The sequence below is a fragment of the Protopterus annectens genome, chromosome 16.part0 (genome assembly GCF_019279795.1).
Source record: "Protopterus annectens isolate FY-2018-M chromosome 16.part0, PAN1.0, whole genome shotgun sequence".
NCBI lineage: Eukaryota > Metazoa > Chordata > Ceratodontiformes > Protopteridae > Protopterus > Protopterus annectens.
The window spans coordinates 849319257-849340851 of NC_056750.1; the positions used below are offsets into that span (position 1 = coordinate 849319257).

At 45.8% G+C, this 21595-nt stretch overlaps 1 protein-coding gene across 1 annotated transcript in view; it reads left to right on the top strand.

The window, feature by feature from the left end:
• The window catches only part of PRRC2B (proline rich coiled-coil 2B), a 3584159-nt gene that overhangs the window by 2771254 nt on the left and 791310 nt on the right, over positions 1-21595 (top strand). The window lies entirely within an intron of this gene.

The window sequence follows — 21595 nt, forward strand, 5'->3', positions numbered from 1 at the left end:
CCTTATGTTAGCCAGTTTAACTTGGAGGGTTCCCCTTCCCTTTTTTGCAACCCCGTTTTACTGAGGGTCGTCATTTTATTTAGAGACTAGAGGAGATCGTCGTTTAAGTTGGAGTCTTTCCTTAGTTTTTCTTAAAAGAAAAAAAAAGAAAACTTGTTTAGAGTTTAGTTTTCTTTTGTTGTGTCTGTAGTTGTGTTAGTGGGGTGACAGTATTACTGCAAAAAAAAAAAAAAAAGTCTAAAGATTCTGGTGAAAATGGTAAAGAAGCTAAACAATCTGGCTTCAAAAAGTGTGACTCGTGCACAAGGAAAACGTGTCTGGCTGACGGGCACACTAGCTGTGTCTACTGTTAAGGTGCCATTAATCTGCAGGACTCCTGCTTGATTTTCCATGGATTCAGTTCCAGGGTCCTGCAGGAACAAACTTATTGTGAGGGGCTGCTTAAAGGTCCTTTTGATGTGGCAGTAGAAGGGAATCAGCCATCAAAATCCTCTGTCTCCCTCTTCTAAAAAGTCTTCAAAAAAGTCATCTTCCTCTGCTCTGGTGTCCAAGCTGGCCAAGAAGTCCAAGCATGCATCTTTGGACCTGAACACTATTGGCCCCGAAAAGACTACAACTCCATCTGCTCCACCAATTTTATTGGAGTCGACTCGTAGCCACAAAAGGAGCCGGTCCCCGACTTTGGACCTGGTCTACTCAGTGCTCCAGTCACCCCTGTTGCAATAGGTGGCTGGTAGCCATAAATTGTCCACTATTTCCTCTCTGTCATCCAGGAGGCTCTCTGATAATGTGGAACGGGTGGTCATGAGGTTGCTGCATACACCGACCTTAGCCAAAATTCTCACAAGCCCAGCCCAGATTCCTGTGCCTACCTTGTCTTCTGTTCCTCCTCCAACTCGAACGAGCTCGAAGTCGGAGTGCTTGGAAGTCCATGCGATGGAACTGTCTGGTCCGAAAACCACTACCAGTATATCGGTCCTGACTTCTGCTTCGACCTTGTCGATGCCGTCTTCTATCGAGGGGTCCGGGAGCAGACACTCTGTCATCAGGTCCGGGGAGGAGAGTCTGGTCGGACCCTTGTCTGATCCGATTCTTCCTCTCAGGGCCTCGGCACAGGTGAGTTCAGCACCCACATCAGCCTCTGAGACATCCTTCTTGGCACAGGAGGGATCTCTGGGTTCCTTGGAACCGGAGGCTCTCTCAGGCCAGGACCACGGTGCCTTCAAGGTGATGTGTGCTGTCTCCTCAAACTGATCCACCCTCTGCTCCAGCTACTCTTCCTCCAAAGGACCGGTGTCATCCCTTCAGCCCAAGTGTAGAAAACCAATGCCCTAGGATGCCCCATTGCATACCTCTCAACCTCTTAGAGTAAAAATCTGGACAAAGCTTAAAATGATAGGGGGACAAACGAGGACAGATTTTAAATATTGCTCTTACAAACTTAGAAAGTTGATAGAATAATAGCTTTTGCATCAGCATGAATTTTCTGATTTGGAGTCTTAAACTGAAATCTCTGTCATTATTTAATGACTTCAATCCTCAGCTATTTGCCAGAAAAGTACTGATTTTAGGAAGAATACACCAAAAATATGAGGCAAAAATCTAGACATTCTGCAAAAATATGTAAGGTGAGAGGTATGCCCCGTTGGGCGATCCCCCATCTTCTGAAACCTCCCCTGAGTACCCCTTGCAGAGGTCCCTCGGAAGCGGACTTGTAAAAGGAAGCATTTGGACTCTCCTGAGTCCGTTATGTCAGATACAGACTTAGAGGAATTCAGAAGGGTTCCCACAATCACCCTCTGAGGATGTCTTTTTCAGATGTCCTAAAGATCCTGAAACAGAGGTGGTTGGAAGACCCTTTCCCATTCTGAAGATACGTCCCCATATACCCTGAGGCATTCAGATCTCGACCCTCCACCTCATAGGTGTATCTGCCTTTCGACAAACTCCTGGGTGTAGTCAGTCGAAAGGTGTGGGGCTCCCCAGAATCCGTGGAATCTTTTCCAAGGAGGCCAAACAAATTTATTATAGCGCTTGATAAAAAAAATTTTATCCAAAGGTGTTCCAGTAGATGCTGTGGTGGTGACTGCGGCCACCAAGACGGAATTAACGGTGACTTCATCTGTTCATCCACGAAATAAGGAATTTTGAAAGATGGACAGATATGGGAGGCGTATGTTTTCCTCGGCGGCCTTTACACTCAGGTTGCTGATATATTTATCCCATTTCACCTGATTTCAGAGAGATCTCCTGAAAGAGCTAGGAGATTCCTTCCAAGGTGCTTTAGCTGAGGGAGTGCCGGACAAGGTAAATTCTCAACTTGCGACTTTGAACTCTGTACTGAACTCCTCCATTCGTCTCATCTAACATGCAGCAGATGGAGCGAGTAGGGCAGCAGGCACAGGAATAGCTCTCAGACGACTTTCCTAGATGTGCTTTTGTGAGTTTGCTGAACCCTTTAAGTGTTCCTTTATAAGTGCCCCTTTTGACATCTCTTTGTTTGGCCAAAGGTTAGAGAGACTCTAACCAGGTGCGAGCAAGATGGCACAACTCTTGTCTGCCATGAGAGTACGTTGCTTCGTCCCTACCAGGCCTTATCCCAAAGGCCAGAAGGGCGGAAATATGTGGTTCCGGAAATCCCAAAGAGTTTCACCGGACGCATGTGGTGAATTTTCCTCCAGGGTCAGAGGATGAAATAACAATGGAAAATGCCGCCCTCGCAGCAGAGGGACTCCCTAGAATTAGGGTGACAGAGATACTTTCTCTGACAGGCCCTTCCTGCACTCTGGAAAGGAGGCCAGCCTCCCCACCTCTGGAGGCAGTCGGAGGCAGACTATCACTGTACCCAACAGCCTTGCTAAGTACCACTCAAGACAAGTGGGTACAGTCTATTATATCCAGGGGATACGTCATAGCCTTTTCTACTCCACCCCCACCAGCAAGATCAATCCCAGACATTCCAACTTGTCAAAGGGATCAAGCAACTGTAGAAATTCAAAGGTTGCTAGAAAAGTGTCATCCAAAAAGTCCCTGCAGACCAAATCTGATTCGGAACTTACTCAAGGTTCTTTTTAGTTCCAAAGAAGACAGGGGACCGGAGGCCCATTTTTGATCTCTGCAGACTGAACGGGTCTGTCAAGAAAACAAAGTTCCAGGTGGTGACACTGCAGTCCATACTCCCTTTTCTGGGAAAGGGCAGTTGGATGTGCTCCATCGATCTCCAGGATGCGTAGTACCATGTAAAGATGGATAGGTGATACAGGAGATACCTATGCTTCCAGCTGGGAGTCGGTCATTACCAATTCGGAGCTCTGCCCTTTGGACTCACTACAGCCCCCAGAGTGTTTACCAAATCATGGCAGTAGTCACAGCTCACCTGAAACAGCTAGGATTCCGGGTGTTTCCATACTTAAATGACTGGCTCATCACCGCCACCACTCAGCATCTGTTGACCAAGGCAAGGGACACCACTGTACGTCTGTGCTCACAGCTGGGTATTACCATAAATTTACAAAAAATCTGGCTTGTTTCCTTCACAGCATATTTCATTCATAGGAGCAGACGTAAACACAAAAGAGATGGTAGCAAGACTGCCTCACAAAAGGGTGCAAACACTGCGCTGTCTGGTATCAGTCTTGCTCTTGAGAAGGAAGGTGCAGGCAAAGTTTGTTCTCAAGGTTCTGGGGTCGATGGCAGCTGTGATAACCTTAGTCCCACTGGCACGTTTACACACGAGAGTATTGGTGGCTTTTCTTTGCTCAGTGTTCCATGCAGGTGTTACCCATGTCATACAAGATCCTTATTACAGATACCTGCAAGAAGGACCTAATTTGGTGGCTTCAGTCGACGTAGGTGTGATCATAGGCAGACCATTTGTTCTCTCCCATCCAGAAGCTACAGTGACCATTGCTGGTTCCCATATAGGGTGGGGGGGACATTATCTGGGACAGACCATCCAAGGGACTTGGCAAGAACATGAATACCACTTGCGCATCAGTGTCTTAGAGATGAGAGCGATACTTCTGGCATTGCAAGCATTCCAGAGCTCTCTTCCAACAGGTACGATTGCAATATAGACAGACAGTATGTCCGTGGTGTGGTACATCAACAAACAAGGTGGAACCAGATCCTACCCTTTGTGTTGAGAGGCTCAAAGAGTATGGCAAATGTCACTTTCTTCTCAATGTTTTCTGACTGCAGCTCTCATTCCAGGGAAATCCTGTATGATAGCGGACAAGTTAAGCCGGGCAATTCTTAGGGCTCACGAGTGGTCCCTGAAACAAGAAGTTGCAAACCAAATGTTTTGCAAGTGGGGCCAGCCTTGCATCAACCTTTTTGCCACTTCCATGAATGCCAAATGCAGCAGCTACCTTACCCTAATCCCCCCTCCAGGGGAGTCATCAAGTGATACACTTGTTCAAGGTTGGCCCCCGGGACTACTTTATGCCTTCCCCCCCCATTTCCATTGGTACACAAAGTTGTTGAAAAAGCAAAGTCATAGAGTCGCAAACTAATTCTCATCGCTCTGTACTGGCCTCGACAAATCTGGAGGTCCTTCTATTCCTATGTTGCAGTATTGTAGTTTTGGGATTTCCTGTCCTCAGGCGACTCTGTCAGCTCCTATACAAAAGCTTCAGCTTGGCTGTTGCAGTGTGCATGGGACATCAGACGTAAGGCCATAAACCAGCGGCCTTAAATGTGATCTCTGCACACACAGTCCTCAGAATTTTTCAGCTGCAGACCTACACATCGCATGACCGCTCCTTCACAGACTTCGCATCAGTAAAGCTAAGGTAACCCATTAGGTTTCTATTTTTTTCTTGTTTTACCAGTTTTTATTGCTTAGGTTTGGTGGTTGAAGCCTTTAGCTGATGTCAGGTAAAAAGGGAAAGTGCCAATGCGGGCGCCAGATACCCTATAAAGACTCCATGATAGGTATGTTTTTTGCTTAGGCCGGGAACGCGACCATTCCTCCTGCTCAATTTGTCAATCATTTGTGCTGAAGACCCTACGCAGCCATCTGGCCCTTTTCAACCTTTGCCTGGAAAACCAGCGCCTTAAACGGTTAGTCCTTAGAATGGATTCCACATCAGAGGCAGCATCCAAACCTCAGTGAAAGAAGGCCAAGATTCCTAGGCCTTCCTCGCCTGCCGCTCCACTTCCCAACACCTCGCCTGCCACTCCACTTCCCGACACCCCGCCAACTGCTGATCTAGGAGTTGAGCGCTCGGCGGATCTGTCAACTTAAACTAATTCCTTTGAGGAAACCGTTGCACAGCCGATGTTCGGCACATCTTCTGAGCTTGCCCAGACACTGACTACCGTTGATGTCGAGGGGGAACCAGTTTCTATGGTAGCTCCGACCGGGATATAGACTTCGGAAATGTCGACTTCAAAACCTGAAGCCAGGCCAGTTCCTACCTCCACCCCGGCCAAAAAGAAACAAAAAAACAAGCATACCTCCTCCTTTCCAGAAGCCATACTAGATTTGCAGGCTTATACTTCCTCTCACATGCAGGCCTTTATGGCCCTTAGGCCTTCAGCCTCAGCCGCCACTACTCTGCCTTTGTTGAGCCCTAGGTCTGAATCTGCCTCTTCCCTCCCAGCCATGACCTCTCAAGTTAGGAACAAAGAGCATAATTATTCCTTTTCTTCCTCCGAGAACTCTCTCATGTATATATATATATATATATATATATATGTGTGTGTGTGTGTGTGTGTGTGTGTGTGTATATATATATATATATATATATATATTATATATATATATATATATATATATCTCTGATTGCTTCTCCCCAGGAGTAGTATTCTCCTGATGAGGAATCTGTGGAAGGGAATTCTCCCCCTGAGGATATTGCCTTTGGTGCGACCACCAAGATGAAAGATTACTTCAAATGGGATACTTCCCAAATGACTGACACCCAAAAGAGGTACTTTGCGCTGCTTCAGGTGGAATCGCCTTCCCCTTCAGCTGTCCCTCCAGTGCTACCTGCTTACTTGGATGCCTTTAATTCAGCTTCTAAGGCCCCAGACTCCCTGCCTCCGGTCCCTAAGCTCCCTGACTGCTTCTATAAAGTGCCAGAAGAGCAAATATTCCTAGTTAAACCTCCCTTGGCAGACCAAGCTGTTGTTGGCATCACTCCTGATAAACAGTCTAGACTGCTGCCTTCTGCCTCCCTCCTACCCACAGGTAAAGATAGCAAATATATGGATAGGATGGGAAAGAAGGTATACACATCCTCCACTTTGGCTTTCAGAGCCATAAGTTATCAGACCCACATGACTAAGTATGCTCTAGACTTGGTATATCAAGCCTCCTCCATGCTGGCTTCTGTCCTGACAGTCCCATTAAGGCTAACATTGCCTCCAAAATGTCCTTGGCTCAGAAAGTAACCAGGCACTCCATCAGATGCAGCTACAATGCTGCAGAAGCATCTGCTCACTCTGCAGCATCTGCTTCTGTCCTCAGGAGATATCCCTGGCTGAGAATCCAGAATCTACCAGAAAACTTCAAGTCCAAGATCTTGGACCCCCCCTGGATCACAATTTCTTTTTTGGGAAACAATCTGCAGACCTCTTCAAGAATCTGCAGGAAAAAAGTAAAGAATTACAGGACGTCGAACATGTGCTGGTGTCCTCCATTCCCAAGTATTACAGGAACTACCCTGCTAAAACCACCTTTGTAAGGCGTAACGCTCCTTAGACAACTGCTCCATCTTCCAGATCTAGAAGAGGGGCAAGAAAGACCTACCATGTCCAGACCTACTGCACCACCTCCTCAGCCCAGACAGCCCTTTCATGACAGAGGAGGTCCCAATGCGTGACTGCCTTGCCCACCTACCACATTCTGCACATCTTCCCCACTGTCTCCCCCTCTGGCAATCCATCACCACAGACCAATGGGTCCTATCCATTATCCAAAAAGGGTACTTCCTATCCTGGAACGAAAAACCACCCAGGAAAGGTATTCCTTTTCCCCCAAAAAAACAAAGTCATCTCCTACCACAAGTTTTGTCAGACCTAATAAAACTAGGCACCATAGAACCTGTCCCATCAGGACAGGAAGGAAAGGGATTCTACTCCTGTCTCTTCCTGATCCCCAAAAAAGATGGCACTTGGAGACCCATTTTGGATCTCTCCTTTCTAAATCTACACCTTCAAGTACCCTCCTCCAAGATGTTGTCACCCCCCACTCTGTTGCCTCTTATCCCAGCCAAGGCCTTTATGGCCACCCTGGATCTAAAAGAAGTGTATTTACACATTCCCATCAGAACTTCCCACAGACAATTCCTGCGTTTCTCTGGCCCTTCCTCTCATTTCCAATTTACTGCCTTGCCCTTTGGTTTATCCACTGCCCCCCAAGTCTTAAAGTGCCTAGCCCCAGCCATTGCCTTCTGCAGAACTCAGGGAATCCAGATTTACCCATATCTGGATGACATCCTAATAGTAGCAGAGTCCAAAGATACCCTCTCAAGGTTTCTGCACTTCACCATGTCCCTTTTGAAAAATCTAGGGTTTACCTTCAACCTCCCAAAGTCCTCCTTGAACCCAGGTCAGGACAAGATTTTCCTAGGCTGCAGAATCAGAACGGACAAAGTGAAAGCCTTTATCCGACAGGACAAGGTTATATCCCGGACTTCCCACTTCCAGGAAATCCTTCACTTCCAGTAGGTGACGCAAGGCAATTTCTTCGTCTTCTGGGCTTAATGGCAGCAGCTATCCCCATGTTACCACTGGCCAGAGTACACATGCGCAAGCCACAGTGGTACCTCAGAAACATCTGGTCCCAACACCTACATTACGTAGAACAGGTTATTCCTCTCCTTCCCTTTCTAAAGGCAGAAATCAGCTGGTGGATCCAGCAAGTCCAACAAAACCCGAGACTCCCACTGCAACCCCCCACCCCAACCAACAATGCATACAGATGCTTCAGATTCAGGTTGGGGGGTGACACTGGCATCCTGCAGGGTTCAGGAACAGTGGCTCCCTTCTCTACAGTCCAAGCACGTCAATGTCAGGGAAATGACAGCAGTCTTCCGAGCTCTAAAGACCTTTATTCTCCTTCTTGTACCACTGTCATGTGGTACCTGAACAAACAAGGAGGAACAAAGGCCTACCAGCTGTGCAGGCTGACACTGCTGATATGGGACTTAGCCTTTCGCCACAACTTGGTCATGCAGGTGACCTACATTCCCCTAGTAGGACAAGCAAGCAGGCACACCTCCTAAGCAGGACTTCCTCTTCACAGCATGAATGGAGCTTGGACGGGTGGGGGGTTCTAGACATAGTCCACCGGTGGCATATTCCACAATTAGACCTGTTTGCCTCCCCCCAGAAAAGGCAACTGCAGACCTTCTGCACAAAGACTTACTCCCCTCTAGCATGGAGATTGGAGGCTTTCAGCATCTCGGGGGGGGGGTTCTTTATGCCTTCCTCCTTTTCCCAATGAGTCAGAAAGTCCTCCTGAAATTCCAGTAGGACAAACCAAAAATCTTGTTAGTGACTCCTTACTGGACAAGGCAGCACTGGTCCCCCCAACTCAATCTAGCCAAGGACAGTCACTACAAGTTACCCTACAAGGTGGACCTACTGACACTAGACAAAGGAACTCTTCTTCACCCACACTTACAGATGTTATCCCTGACTCTGTGGGTGATAAAGTTTTGATCCCCTTCAGACACCACTAAGAGGACGTGCTTTCAGTCCTGAGGGTGACAAGGAAACATACCACCAGAAAATCTTACCTAGCTAAGTGGGGAAGATTTACAAAGTGGTGTCTGGACAAGGGAAGGGACCCTTGCTCTGCGGATGCCTCCCTTTATTCCCACTTGTGTGTGTGTCAGTTGATTAAAAGCGGACTTTCCTACTCTTCAGTAAAAGTACACCTTTCTGCTATATCAGCTTGCTTGCCCCTTGCTAGCCAGGCTCGACTTGAAGCTTTTCCTTAAAAGGGTCTTACACATAAGATCACCAAAGAAACCTATCCCGCCGCCCTGGGACCTTAACTACATCCTGGAAAAACTAACCCAACACCCTTTCGAACTGGCTGGGACTTCTTCCCTACAGATGTGTACATGGAAAACTGTCCTTGTAGTAGCTATCACTTCAGCCAGAAAGGTTTCAGAGTTGCAGGCCGTAATGGCCTACCCCCACACACACACACACACACACACACCACCTTCCACAAGGAGTCACCCTGCAAACTAATTCCTCCTTTATGCCCAAGGTGGTCAATGACTTGTCTTTAAACCAATCTATCCACCTACCCACTTTCTTTCCCTCCCCCACTAATGAAGGGGAGAGAATACTGCACTCCTTAAATGTGCACAGGCAACTAATATTCTGCCTGGACAAAACCATTAGGAAGTCTAAGCAGCTCTTTGTCTTCTTTCACCCCAGAGCCCTGGGCAAGGCAGTCTCCAAACAAACCATCGCATGCTGGATCAGAAAAACAACCTGTCTCTGTTACTCCCTCTGGGGGTGGGGCTTCCCATGGTGGGAGTAAAAGGCCCATTCCACTACGGCTGTGGCCACCTCCAAGGCTTTCATAAAAGGTCTGGACACAGCATCCATTATGGAAGCAGCCACGTGGTCCGTTATCCACACTTTCACCAAACGTTACAAACTTGACCAAGTTCCCAGAGCACGGGCAGGATTCGCCAGAACAGTCCTACAGGGGTTTGTAGAATCCTCTTCAGCATCCACCACCCTTTCCTCCATCTAAGCTGTGGTACTCTTCCACAACTAGAATACTGCAGCATAGGAATAGAAGGACATAGAATAGTTGTGTAAAATCTTACCATATCCATAATGTCCTCCTCTTCCATGTTGCAGTATTCCATCCCATCCTCCAACCCCCTGGTATCCTCAGTATTCTCTGGTGTATTCTCTCCCTGTAGGCCAGCCCCTGCAGCCCTACAGGGACATTTGCTTTTGCTTCTCCTTGGCCTTATAGTGTCTTCTCTGGCTTCAAGTTCTGAGGTCTGTGTGCGCCGACGTCATATTTATACTCCATGGTTTATGGCCGTACGTGTGACGTCCCACACACCTACAGCAGCCAGGCTTAAGCTTTTGTACAAGAGCCAACCTGAGGCTTGGAAATCCCACAGTGTGAATACTGCAATGTCAAAGAGAAGGACATCTATGGTAAGATTTACACAACTATTATTTCCCTTTCCTTTGGCCCCATCTTCAGGAGGAGCCTTGGATCCTGGACCCAGTTTCAGACCTTCTGACTCATCAGTCAGGGATGCTCCACCCCTCTGTTCAGACTCTCAAGCTGACAGCTTGGTTACTCCACTTCCCATCTTTGTCAGGCTTCCAAACATTTCCCCTGCAGTGTGACCATTCTGGTTTTGTCGCACAAGAACACAACTAGAAAACTGTACGCCAGCAAATGAAAAAGGTTTTCTTGCTGGGCTGCCAAAAATCATCTAGATCTCTTTACAGCCCCTATTTCTTCATTTCTTGAATTTTTAACAGAAATTTTCAGTCAGGGTGCAGCTGCAGCCACTGTACGAGTACCACTTGCTGCCATTTCAAACTTCGACATAGGAGACAGGGGATCCAATTTTATGTCTCACAGATTATGCAGAGGTTTTCTGAGGGGTGCATTCCTATTAAAACCCCCAATAAGAGAGCCACCACCTCCTTGGGATCTAAATTTGGTACTTGCTAATTCTCCCTCCATTTGAACCAGCTTCGTCTTGCCCACTAAATTTTCTAACATGGAAGACAATTTTCTTAACCGCCATTACTTCGGCCAGGAGGGTTTCAGAACTTCAAGCCCTGTCTTTTCATCCTCCCTATTTGTTTTTTCACAAAGACGGAGTCTGTCTGAGAACAAATCCTTCTTTTCTGCCCAAAGTATGCTTGGAGTCCAACTTAAATCAGTCTATTGATTTTACCTGTCTTTTTCCCCAAGGATAGCAACAGTATAAGCTCCACCAATTGGATGTCCATTTTGACAATTACGTTTCTATTTACATAGGACAAAAGAGTTTAGAAAATCTGATCAATTATTTGTTTCCTTCTCGGATGATAAGAAAGGAGCTCCAGTTTCAAGGGTCACTTTATCTAAATGGCTTACAGATACCATTTCTTATGTATATACGTCTCTGCAAAAGCAACTACCAGGGAGAATTTGAGACCATTTACTAGAGCTGTCGACTTCCACCACCTTTCAGGCCAGACTTCTGCTGGATTCAATCTGTGCTGCACCCACATGGGTTAGTCCTCATACTTCTATCACTTATTACAAAGTAGATGTGGCCTCCCGAAACAGGGCTTACTTTGGTTCCACTTCTGAAGAGTTTATTCCCTTGAGCCACCCGAGCATGAAGGTGCTGGTGAAGCTGTCCCAACCGTATGAAGGCGAGATGGGACAACATAACATAAAGAAGTTATGTACTCACCATAATTTTCCATGTTTGTTGTCCATAATCTCGCATGAGCTTTAGTATTAGGCCAAGTCAGGACCGATGTTCTGTTCCGAACCCAACCATCAAGAATGAGGGTGAGATTATGGACAACCAACATGAAACGTTATGGTGATTACTTAACTTTTTTCATTCTTATGTACTTCTGTAAAAGGACCATATGCCTTAGGCAGTGCAGTGTGGCCCAGTCAAATGCATAAATACGTTAGAAGAGTAGACTGTCGAGGAGAGGTGGCGAGAAAACATCAGGAGGAATGGAATCCCTACAATAAATCAGTTCTACTCGTACTGTCCTCAGTCCTACAGCATCGTACTGCATGCCATAGATAGGTAGAGAGGTAGATGATTATACACACCCACACATTGATGGATATCTCGCAGAGGATGCCATTGCTCTAGAAGAGACTCCCCAGCTACATATGCCTGTCCATATTCAAGTATAACTTGGATCTGTGGATGGGAATATTTGCCCCAGGACTGCCCCCTACACTACAGATGGACAGAGGCAGCTCCTAAATGCTTTATCTCATGCATGTCTCCCCTCAAATTATCTATGGCATGATCCTAGTTATTAGGGGTAATGTATAATTGACCATGGGATGGGTAGGGCCAGTCTATAGCCAAATGGGATAGGTTAATTTGAGAAAAAAAATGGAAATTGGTTTTGCTTATAAGGGCACACAGGCTTAGTACTTAACTATGAGCCTATGTAGGGCAGTATCTGTTGGTTCTGTGAAAACATAACTGGCTGAGGACTCAACCCTTCCAGATCGTGTGAAGGCAGGGCTCCTTATTTCTTCAGGGTATACGGACCAAATCTTCAGACTCCCTGATGAATGTGTTTTCAGGAGACTGAAGGAAAAGGGCAGAACTATACAATCTGTGAAGCAACTGTTTTAAGGCCGACACCAAAGATGAGTAGCAATAAAGCATCAACATAATGACATCCTCGTTTCATGATTGGAAACATTTCTTGTTTGGCCAGTTTTCTTATTTCTGGTTTATTAGTTATGTTAACTTTTCTTTTTTTGGCTTACTGCATTTGTATCTCCACCTATTTTATTTCCTTACTTATTTATTGTAAATGTTGACTTATACTGATGTCCTTCCTTAGAGTACTGCTGCAGTATTCCAGACTGTTAGGTCATATTGCCAAATATCATCGGTGTCTGGCCAGGGTATCAAACCCAAAACCTTACATAGAACCATATGTATGATCTAATCCCATGAGTGTAAGGTTGGTGTCTGACCAGTCTGTCTGCTGGATTTTTGGTCATTGGTATCTTTGTGCCTTCACTGGTTCAGATAAGTGCCCCATTGGGGAACCTTTCTTGTTTTTTCTTCAAGTTTTTATGATTCCATACTTTTAGATGTCAGCTAGGACGGGAAACTGCAGTTGTGGTAGGCAGATTCTTAAGGATCTGCACTCCCAGTATCTCTTTTGCCTAGGTGCAGAACAAGACTATAAAAACTGTTTTATTTGTCAATTATTAGCAGCCGAAACCCTATGTGCATGTCTTTCCTCTTAATACTTATTTAGAGACCCAGAGCCTTAAGTGCATTGCCCAACTTAAAATGTCAGATCCTTCCACTCTGTGTCCCACTAATTCTGAAAAAAAATCAAAAGGCCTAGGCCTTATCCTTTATACTGCCCAGTTGGACTCTGCCATACTCGATGGTAACTTAGTTTCATCTGTTCTCTTAGATCTATCCAAAGCTTTCGATACCATCTCCCACTCCCATCTACTAAACCACCTATCCAACCTTAACATCTCCCCTAAAACCCTATCCTGGTTCTCCGGCTACCTCTCTGACAGGTCCCAAGCCGTGAAATGGGGCCAAGCCTCCTCCAGCTTCCTTCCTACCCCCACAGGAGTTCCCCAAGGCTCCATACTTGGCCCGCTGCTATTTAACATCTTCATTATTGGCTTCCACAAAGCTTTTCCCAATACCAAAATTGTCCAATACGCAGACGACTCTACTTTGATCTGCTCTGCCCCCAGCCTTAAAGAACTCCAATCTCTAACTCAAACCGCCTTCACAACCACTGAAAATTGGATGCATCAAAATCACCTCTCACTTAATGCTAACAAAACTAAGATTCTTCTTTTCACCCACTTAAAATTCTCCACCACCGAAAAAAACTCATTTAAAATTTCTTGCCTTAACAACTCCAACATTAACACCGTTCCCTCCGCTAAGCTCCTAGGGGTTACAATCGATGAACACTTAAAATTCAACACCCATATCCAACTTAACATCAAGAAAACCCATATAAATCTCTGCCTACTGTACAGAAATAGTCAATTCCTCTCCCCCTCTACCCGACGTACCTTAGCCACTACATATCTCCTCCCATCTCTTCTATATGGTGCCCCTCTGCTTACAAATCTGTCTTCTACCTTAAACTCTAAACTGAAAGTATGCTACAATAAAATTTCCAAATTTGCCACTAAGGCAACTTCACACTCTCATCACTGTACATCCCTACAAACCCTAAATTGGCTTGAACTCCCCAATCAACTAGACTACCTCCAAATTGTCTCAGCCCACAAATTAATCTTTCAACCCACCCTCTGCCCCGCACTATCCAATATCCTCCAACCTTACACCCCCCAGACCCCTTAGATCTTCTAACCAAAACCTCATCTCTATCCACTATCCTAAACACCCAGCCGGTCAACTTTTACTCTCCTTTTCCCTTGCTAAAAAATGGAATGCCCTTCCCTCCACACTGAGGACCTGTGACAACTTACACTCCTTCAAAACTAAACTCCTCTCCTACTTGCATACTCACCGAAAATGTAACTGCACGCTTCACTATACCTGCCAAGCTCCCCTCCTCGTTCTCATCTGGCTAACCTTCATACCTTCCATATTTGTCTTACATTGCTAATGTAACAATTTCTCCCATCCCTATGCAATTTGCCTATCATCCTCCTGGACTGTTTCTGTAATCTTCCAATGTTTAATTTGTATGTAAATCAATTTATCTTTTTGTAATTGTGTGATTATTATGTCATTTAACATTGTATTATGGAGCTTTTCTCCCCAGGCCTCCACTGAAAATGGGCTTTTAGCCCAGTGGACCTCCCCGGTCACTAAACTGGAATAATAATAATAATAATAATAATGTTTTGTAACCCACTGTGCAGTCAACTACCTCTGTGGCCCTACTCTGCCAGAAGCTGGTATGTCTTCTGATTTTCACATATCCGATACAGCTGTTCTTATCAGTACTGAGAAGAAGAGGGAACCTCCTCTTTCAAAAGGTCCTGAGGGTATCCCACAAGTTTTTGTTGTAGTAGTAGCAGCCCTTGTTTGGGTTACATCAGCAGATGAATCTGCCATGACTTGTTACAGCAGACGATACTCCCAAGATAAACAAACAAAAACATTTTCATCTCTTCAGACATCACAGAAAAAGAAGGGATGGAATTTTGACAAGGCCTGTTTAAGGTAATTTTGCTTGTCAATCCACCATCCTTAATACCTTCTGCTTACTGCTTTTGACACTCAGAAGAGACACCTTGAGACATTCTCAAAGGAAGATGAGGCAGAAACCAATTTTAATGAATGTGCTCTGGCCTACTTATCTCAGATTCACTCTGCAAGCCAAGTGGCATCTGATGTTACCCTGTCCCTTGATTCTCCTGTAGAGGAAATGCCCTTTGAGAAACCATAGCTAACATGATGAAGCATTTTGAGTGGGAGACAAATTTCTGTTGTACAAAAGAGATTGGTTTCCTTGAGGTTGGTACCCCATCAACTGTTCCTGTTCCTCCTACTTTAGAGACTTTTCTAGATACCTTTGTGTCCACTTCCACTGATGTCCTTCAAGGATGCATCTGCAGTCATCACATATGGGTTGTCCTGCCTCAGGCAGCCCTTCGGTCGGCCGGATTCCAAAGTCTGGGTCTGGCCTCGGCTGATGTCGCACTTTCCCCGACGTCAGAGCATCTGGGGTATAAAAGCATCAGCCGACGCCATCTTCCTCAGTCTTTCTTGCCGCGTGGTGCCTGAAGCAGAAGCAGTTTGCAAGTGCCGGTCGGCCAGCTCCTGTGATTCAGCTACCGAAGACTTCAAAAAAGCTAAGTACCCCGTTGGGGACTCTTTCTTGCCTCAGCCGATGTCAGATAAAGTTAATAATTGTTTAACTTGTGGGAAACAAATACCTCATAAGGATTTCCACTCTTACTGCCTCCCTTGCCTAGGCCCAGACCACGATGTCTCGGCCTGCTCTGCCTGTGCTTCCTTCAACCGACGAACTCTTAGACGTCGGTCGGAGTTTGCAGAGGAATTCTTTGGGGCTAGTTTTGCTTACAAAATGCCGTCGGAGACTCCGACTTCGCATTTAGTTAAAAAAGGGAAGGACAAGGACTGACACACGCGGGCCGTGGTTTCGGCTGAAACCACGGTCAGGCCTACCGCGAGTGTATCGGTCTCGGCTGAAACGGAGTCCTTGGTACTTCCTATTACCGAAACCGCACAACCGACTACTTCGGCCCCGGAGGCCCCAGCCGAGTCTATTATTGAATTACCTACCGAAACTGGTGTCCAGGATCCTTCCGACACCATTCCTTTAGACAAGTCTACTGCTGCACGTGGTGCAGCCAGACCCCCTACATCCATGTCCATTAAGGCTTTTTCTAGGGCTAAAGCTGCTAAACTTACTAAAGCTTTGCCTCCCAAGGTTTCCTCTCAGAGACCTTCTACTGACTCACAGATTCTTAGCCTAGCAGAGGATCTTATCTCATTAATTAGAGGTTCTCAACCTCATCCGGACAGGGGCTCTCAGCCACCTCCAGACAAAAGACCCAGGGTTGAGTCCTCTGACCCCCACTCCTCAGATGAGTCCACTGATGGCTCTGCCCTGTCAGACCCCCAGGAGGAGGCTTATTCAGCCTACGAAGATTCTGATGCTGAAGAATCTATTCCCTCGGCCTCCCCTCCTGAAGAGTTTTCCTTTGGAGAGACACTACACTCTGAGAGAACATTTTCAATGGCAGGATCAGGAATTCTCTGATTCTAGAAAGAGATTAAGGACCTTTTTACATTTACCTCAGCATAGGCCTTTAGCTATACCTCCTGTTTTGAATGTTATTGATGATGTGTACTCCGATGCTAGTACAGCCCCTGACTCTCTCCCTCCGGCTCCTGCCAAACCGGATAAGTACTACAGGGTCCCGGATTCACATCTACACCTGTACAAGGCCCACTCTGCTGACCCAGAAACAATTTCCCAGGGCCCAAAAGGGGTTGCAGCTGCCACTGCTAAAAATCCTCTACCCTCTGAAAGGGAGTCCAGAGCTTTAGAGAGATGGGGTAAGAAAGTGTATACATCTGCAACTCTTTCCATGAGGGCATTTCATATGATACAGTACCAAGAGTATTTGTTAGATGAATTGCATAAGAAGCTGTCCTCTTCTGAACCCCTTGATCGCAAATCCCTTCAGGATCTGGTACATAACTCCCAGCAGGTTAGTAACCATTTCTTGCAGTGTGGTTATGATGCATTGGAAGCTTCATGTAGGTCAGCTATGACAGGTGCAGTTATACGTAGGCATGCCTGGCTGAAGGAACAATCTTTACCAGACCATGTTAAAGCTAAGCTTTTGGATGCTCCTATGGAAAAGCAAAAATTATTTGGATCCACGGCTCAAGAGGTCTTAAAGAAGTTTGAGGAAAAGGCAAAGTCTGTACAAACAGTCAGAGACTTTCTGCAAGTCCAACCACAGAGATTCAGCAGAAATTGGCCTACTAAGAATTGGTCCTTTCCGGACTCAGACAGATCTCAGAGAGGCAGGAATAGGCGTGCCAGAGGTAGAGGGCAAGTTTTAGAGGCTCCTACAGAGGCAGTCAGTGGCAGCCTCCCAACCAGAGAGGTAGTGCAGGAACCACAACTGCTACACCAGGACAGACACAATGACTTTATTTTGACTCCGCCGACCAGGGCTCAATTAGAAGCACCTTTGGGCAGAAAGCTTTCTTTATTCTCAAAAAATTGGCACAGCATTACAAGGGACACATGGACACTGCAAATAATAGACAAAGGATACAGGTTCCATTTCCACACATTGCCAAAAAGAAAAGGAATGCCAGACCTGCCACCAAATCAGAGGGCAGAGGCTTTGAAGCAAATTACCAAATTAATACAAATGAAAGCCATAGAAAAGGTACCTCTTTCAGAACAAGGCCATAAATTTTACTCCAGATTATTCCTTGTTCCAAGAAAAGAAAATCAATGGAGGCCTATTCTCGACTTGTCCGCACTGAATACTTACCTCATTGTGCCAAAATTCAAAATGCTGACTCTACAGCAACTCCTTCCCATGCTGGGCAAGGAGTCTTGGCTGGTGACTCTAGACCTCAAGGAGGCATACCTGCATGTCCCTATTCGACAAAGTTGCAGAAGACACCTCAGATTTCTTGCAGGGTCAGAGCATTATCAATTCTCAGCATTGCCCTTTGGCTTATCTACTGCGCCCAGAGTATTCACGAAATGCCTGGCATCAGTAATTGCACACTGCAGACTTCAGGGGATTCAAATCTACCCATATCTGGATGACTGCCTTATACAAGCGGACAACAAGAAAATCTTGTTAAAGGACTTGAACTATGCCATACACCTACTACAGGCCTTGGGATATACAGTTAACATCCAAAAATCAAGACTTATTCCATCCCAAAGAATAACCTTTCTGGGTATGGATCTAGACACAACCACCCAAATGGCTTTTCTCACAGAAGAAAAACAAAAACAACTACCGGATTACTTCAAGAATCTGACAAGACAAACTCAGCTGACTGCAAGGAAAATCCTGCAGGCCCTGGGTTACATAGCATCTTGTATTCTTCTGATTCCGTAAGCAAGGCTGCATATGAGAAAATTACAATGGTACCTACGGAGTGTATGGACTCAGCACAGTCACAGCTTAGAAACTTTGATCCCACTCATTCCATGCCTTCAAAAGGAATTTCTGTGGTGGGCTCAAGCCTGCCAGTCGAACAGAGGGTTGCCCTTCAGCAAACCAAGAGCCAATCAAACCATCACCACGGACGCTTCAGACCGAGGTTGGGGAGCACACATGGAGGACAAATGTATCCAAGGGCTATGGTCACAAAGAGAGCTGCGCATGCACATAAACCAAAAGGAAATGCTGGCAGTGATACATGCAATCGAGGCCTTCAAACCTTTCCTTCATCAAGGCCACCTGCTCATAAGGACAGACAACACCACAGTTATGTGGTACATAAACAAGCAAGGAGGCACCCATTCCTACCCTCTATGCAGACTGGCAATGAATCTATGGGAACTTTCCTTGAAACTCAATATACAGCTGCAGTCCCAGTTCGTGCCAGGGAAAGACAATATACTGGCAGACAGCTTAAGCAGAACTACCATGGATGCACACGAATGGATGCTGCACCCAGACATCTTCTTACTCATAACACAATCATGGGGAAGGCCGGAAATAGATCTGTTCGCTTCCCCCCACAATCATCAACTGAAGACATTCTGCTCAAGGACATACCACCCACAAGCATGGAAAGTGGACGCTCTCTCTTTCAGTTGGAAAGCTCTAACAGTCTATGCTTTCCCACCTCTCCCAATAATGACCAAGGTTTTACTGAAGATCAGGGCAGAGCAGCCCAGAGTGATTCTGATAGCTCCAAACTGGCCAAGGCAGCACTGGTACCCACTGTTAAAGAGCATGGCACAGACGAAACCGTGGCCTCTCCCCCTATGGCCACTTCTACTGACGCAGCACAATTTCAAGACTCTGCATTCCAACCTGAAAACCTTGCAGCTAACTGCCTGGAGAATACCATGACTCCTCCTCAGGATAACTTATCCCAGAGAGTGAAGGATATTATTATGGAAGCTTGCCGGCCTTCCACTAGGAAGGCATATTCAGCAAAATGGAAAAGATTTCACACTTGAAACACAACAAAAGGCCTAGATGTGACAATGATGAACATGGCACATATACTGGAATACTTGGCAGAATTGTTCCACAATGGCCTGTCTTACTCTTGCATTAAGATACATGCCTCAGCAATTTCAGCAGAATACAATGTTAATCCGCCTGTCTTCTCGCATCCTCTCCTAAGACAGTTTCTAAGAGGAAGCAAAAACATCAATCCTCCAAGGAAACCACCTTTACCTACTTGGGACCTTAACTTTGTGCTGGAAAAACTAACACTTCCTCCCTTTGAACCAGCAGCATCGGCGGATCTACAGTTTCTGTCTTGGAAAACTGCATTCCTTCTGGCCATAACCTCAGCAAGAAGAGTATCTGAGTTACAAGCTTTAATGGCAGTGCAGCCATTTCTTATCTTTCATCAAGACAGAGTTTCTTTGAGGACCAATCCTACATTTATGCCAAAGGTGGTATCCAGGGTATCCTTGAACCAAGCAATTCACTTGCCTACATTCTTCCCAAAACCACAAAATAAAGGGGAGAAACTTCTGCACACTCTGGACATACACAGACAATTACGCTACTACTTGGACAGAACCAAAAGTTACAGAAAGACTGACCAATTGTTTGTAGCATATGCTGCTGGGGCACAAGGAAAAGCAATTTCCAAACAGACAGTTTCAAAATGGATAGGAAATTGCATTCGTTTTTGTTACTCCTTTCATGGAATAACTGTGCCAGCAAACATTAGACCTCATTCCACGAGAGCCACAGCCACCACCACAGCCTTCCTAAGAGGGGTGGCTACCAAGGACATTTTAGAAGCTGCTACATGGAGCTCCGTGCATACATTTGCCAAGCATTACAATTTACCTTTATACTCCAGATCCAGAGCAGGCTTTGCTACGGCAGTCCTGCAGGGTATATTAACTACACCATCCTTTACTTAGTTCCTCCACCCCCAGATTGGCTATGGTATTCTACCCATATCTGATGACTGCAGATGCATCCTTGAAGGACATAGTACAGTTTTGTACCTACCATAAATGTAGATATCTGATAGGTATGCATCTGCAGTCAGGTTTACCCTCCCTCCTTCCCCTCTGTGGTATTCCTAGGGTGCTTACCCCTCTATTAGCTAGCTGGGGGATCTATTATGGTGTATTTGTTTGTGTATATATATATATATATATATATATATATTTGCAAATGTTTGGAATTTATTGCATTTCTCCAAATTTAGCATCTGGGGCAAGAAAAACTGAGGAAGATGGCGTCTGCTGATGCTTTTATACCCCAGACGCTCTAACGTCGGGGAAAGTGCGACATCAGCCGAGGCCAGACCCAGACTTTGGAATCCGGTCGACCGAAGGGCTGCCTGAGGCAGGACAACCCATATGTGATGACTGCAGATGCATACCTATCGGACATCTACATTTATGGTAGGTACAAAACTGTACTTTCTTGATTCTCAACCCCCAGCATAAAAGGCCTGATAGATTTTATAAAGTGCCTGAAGACTTAAATTTCTTTATAAGATTCCTATGGCAGATCCCTCTGCTTTTTCTGGTTTTACAGACAAATCATTCAAGCTATTACCTGCTGCTAATGCCCTGCCCTCCGATAAAGATATGCAGGCAAGTAGACTGGGTTGGGTGTACACCTCCTCCACTCTGGCCTTCAGGGCTGTAAATTGCAAGACTCGATGACAGACTATTGTCTCTTCTAGCAGGTTTAAATATAACTGTTTTCTCTGGAAGTACTTGACATTAAGCAGCAGGACATGTCTTTGGTGGTTCAGGCTTCTCAGGTAGCTAGATATGGAAGTAAGTGCAGCCATGATGCACTGGATGTGCCATTCCAGAGCAGCTGCTGCATGATCTGTTGTTAGAAGGTGTACACATGGGTTTGTTCACAGTCCTTACTTGAGGACATTAAGGCTAAGCGTCTGGCTCTAGGACATTAGGGGGTAAGCTGCAGGGTTCATCACCACCTCCCCCACCCCAATAGGAACTCATTGTTTGTCTCTGAAGCAGCCAACCCATTTAAAGCCTTGCATGAACAAGGTATGAAAGAATGTAGACCGATTTTCCTCAGTTCTTTCCCCAGGTATCTGAGAAAACTACCTGGCTAAGCCACCTCATCCTCTCACAGGGACTCTACCCACTACAGAAGGGTAAGAAAATGTTTACAAAGAGATTTCAACATACATCAGACAGGGTTTCTTAG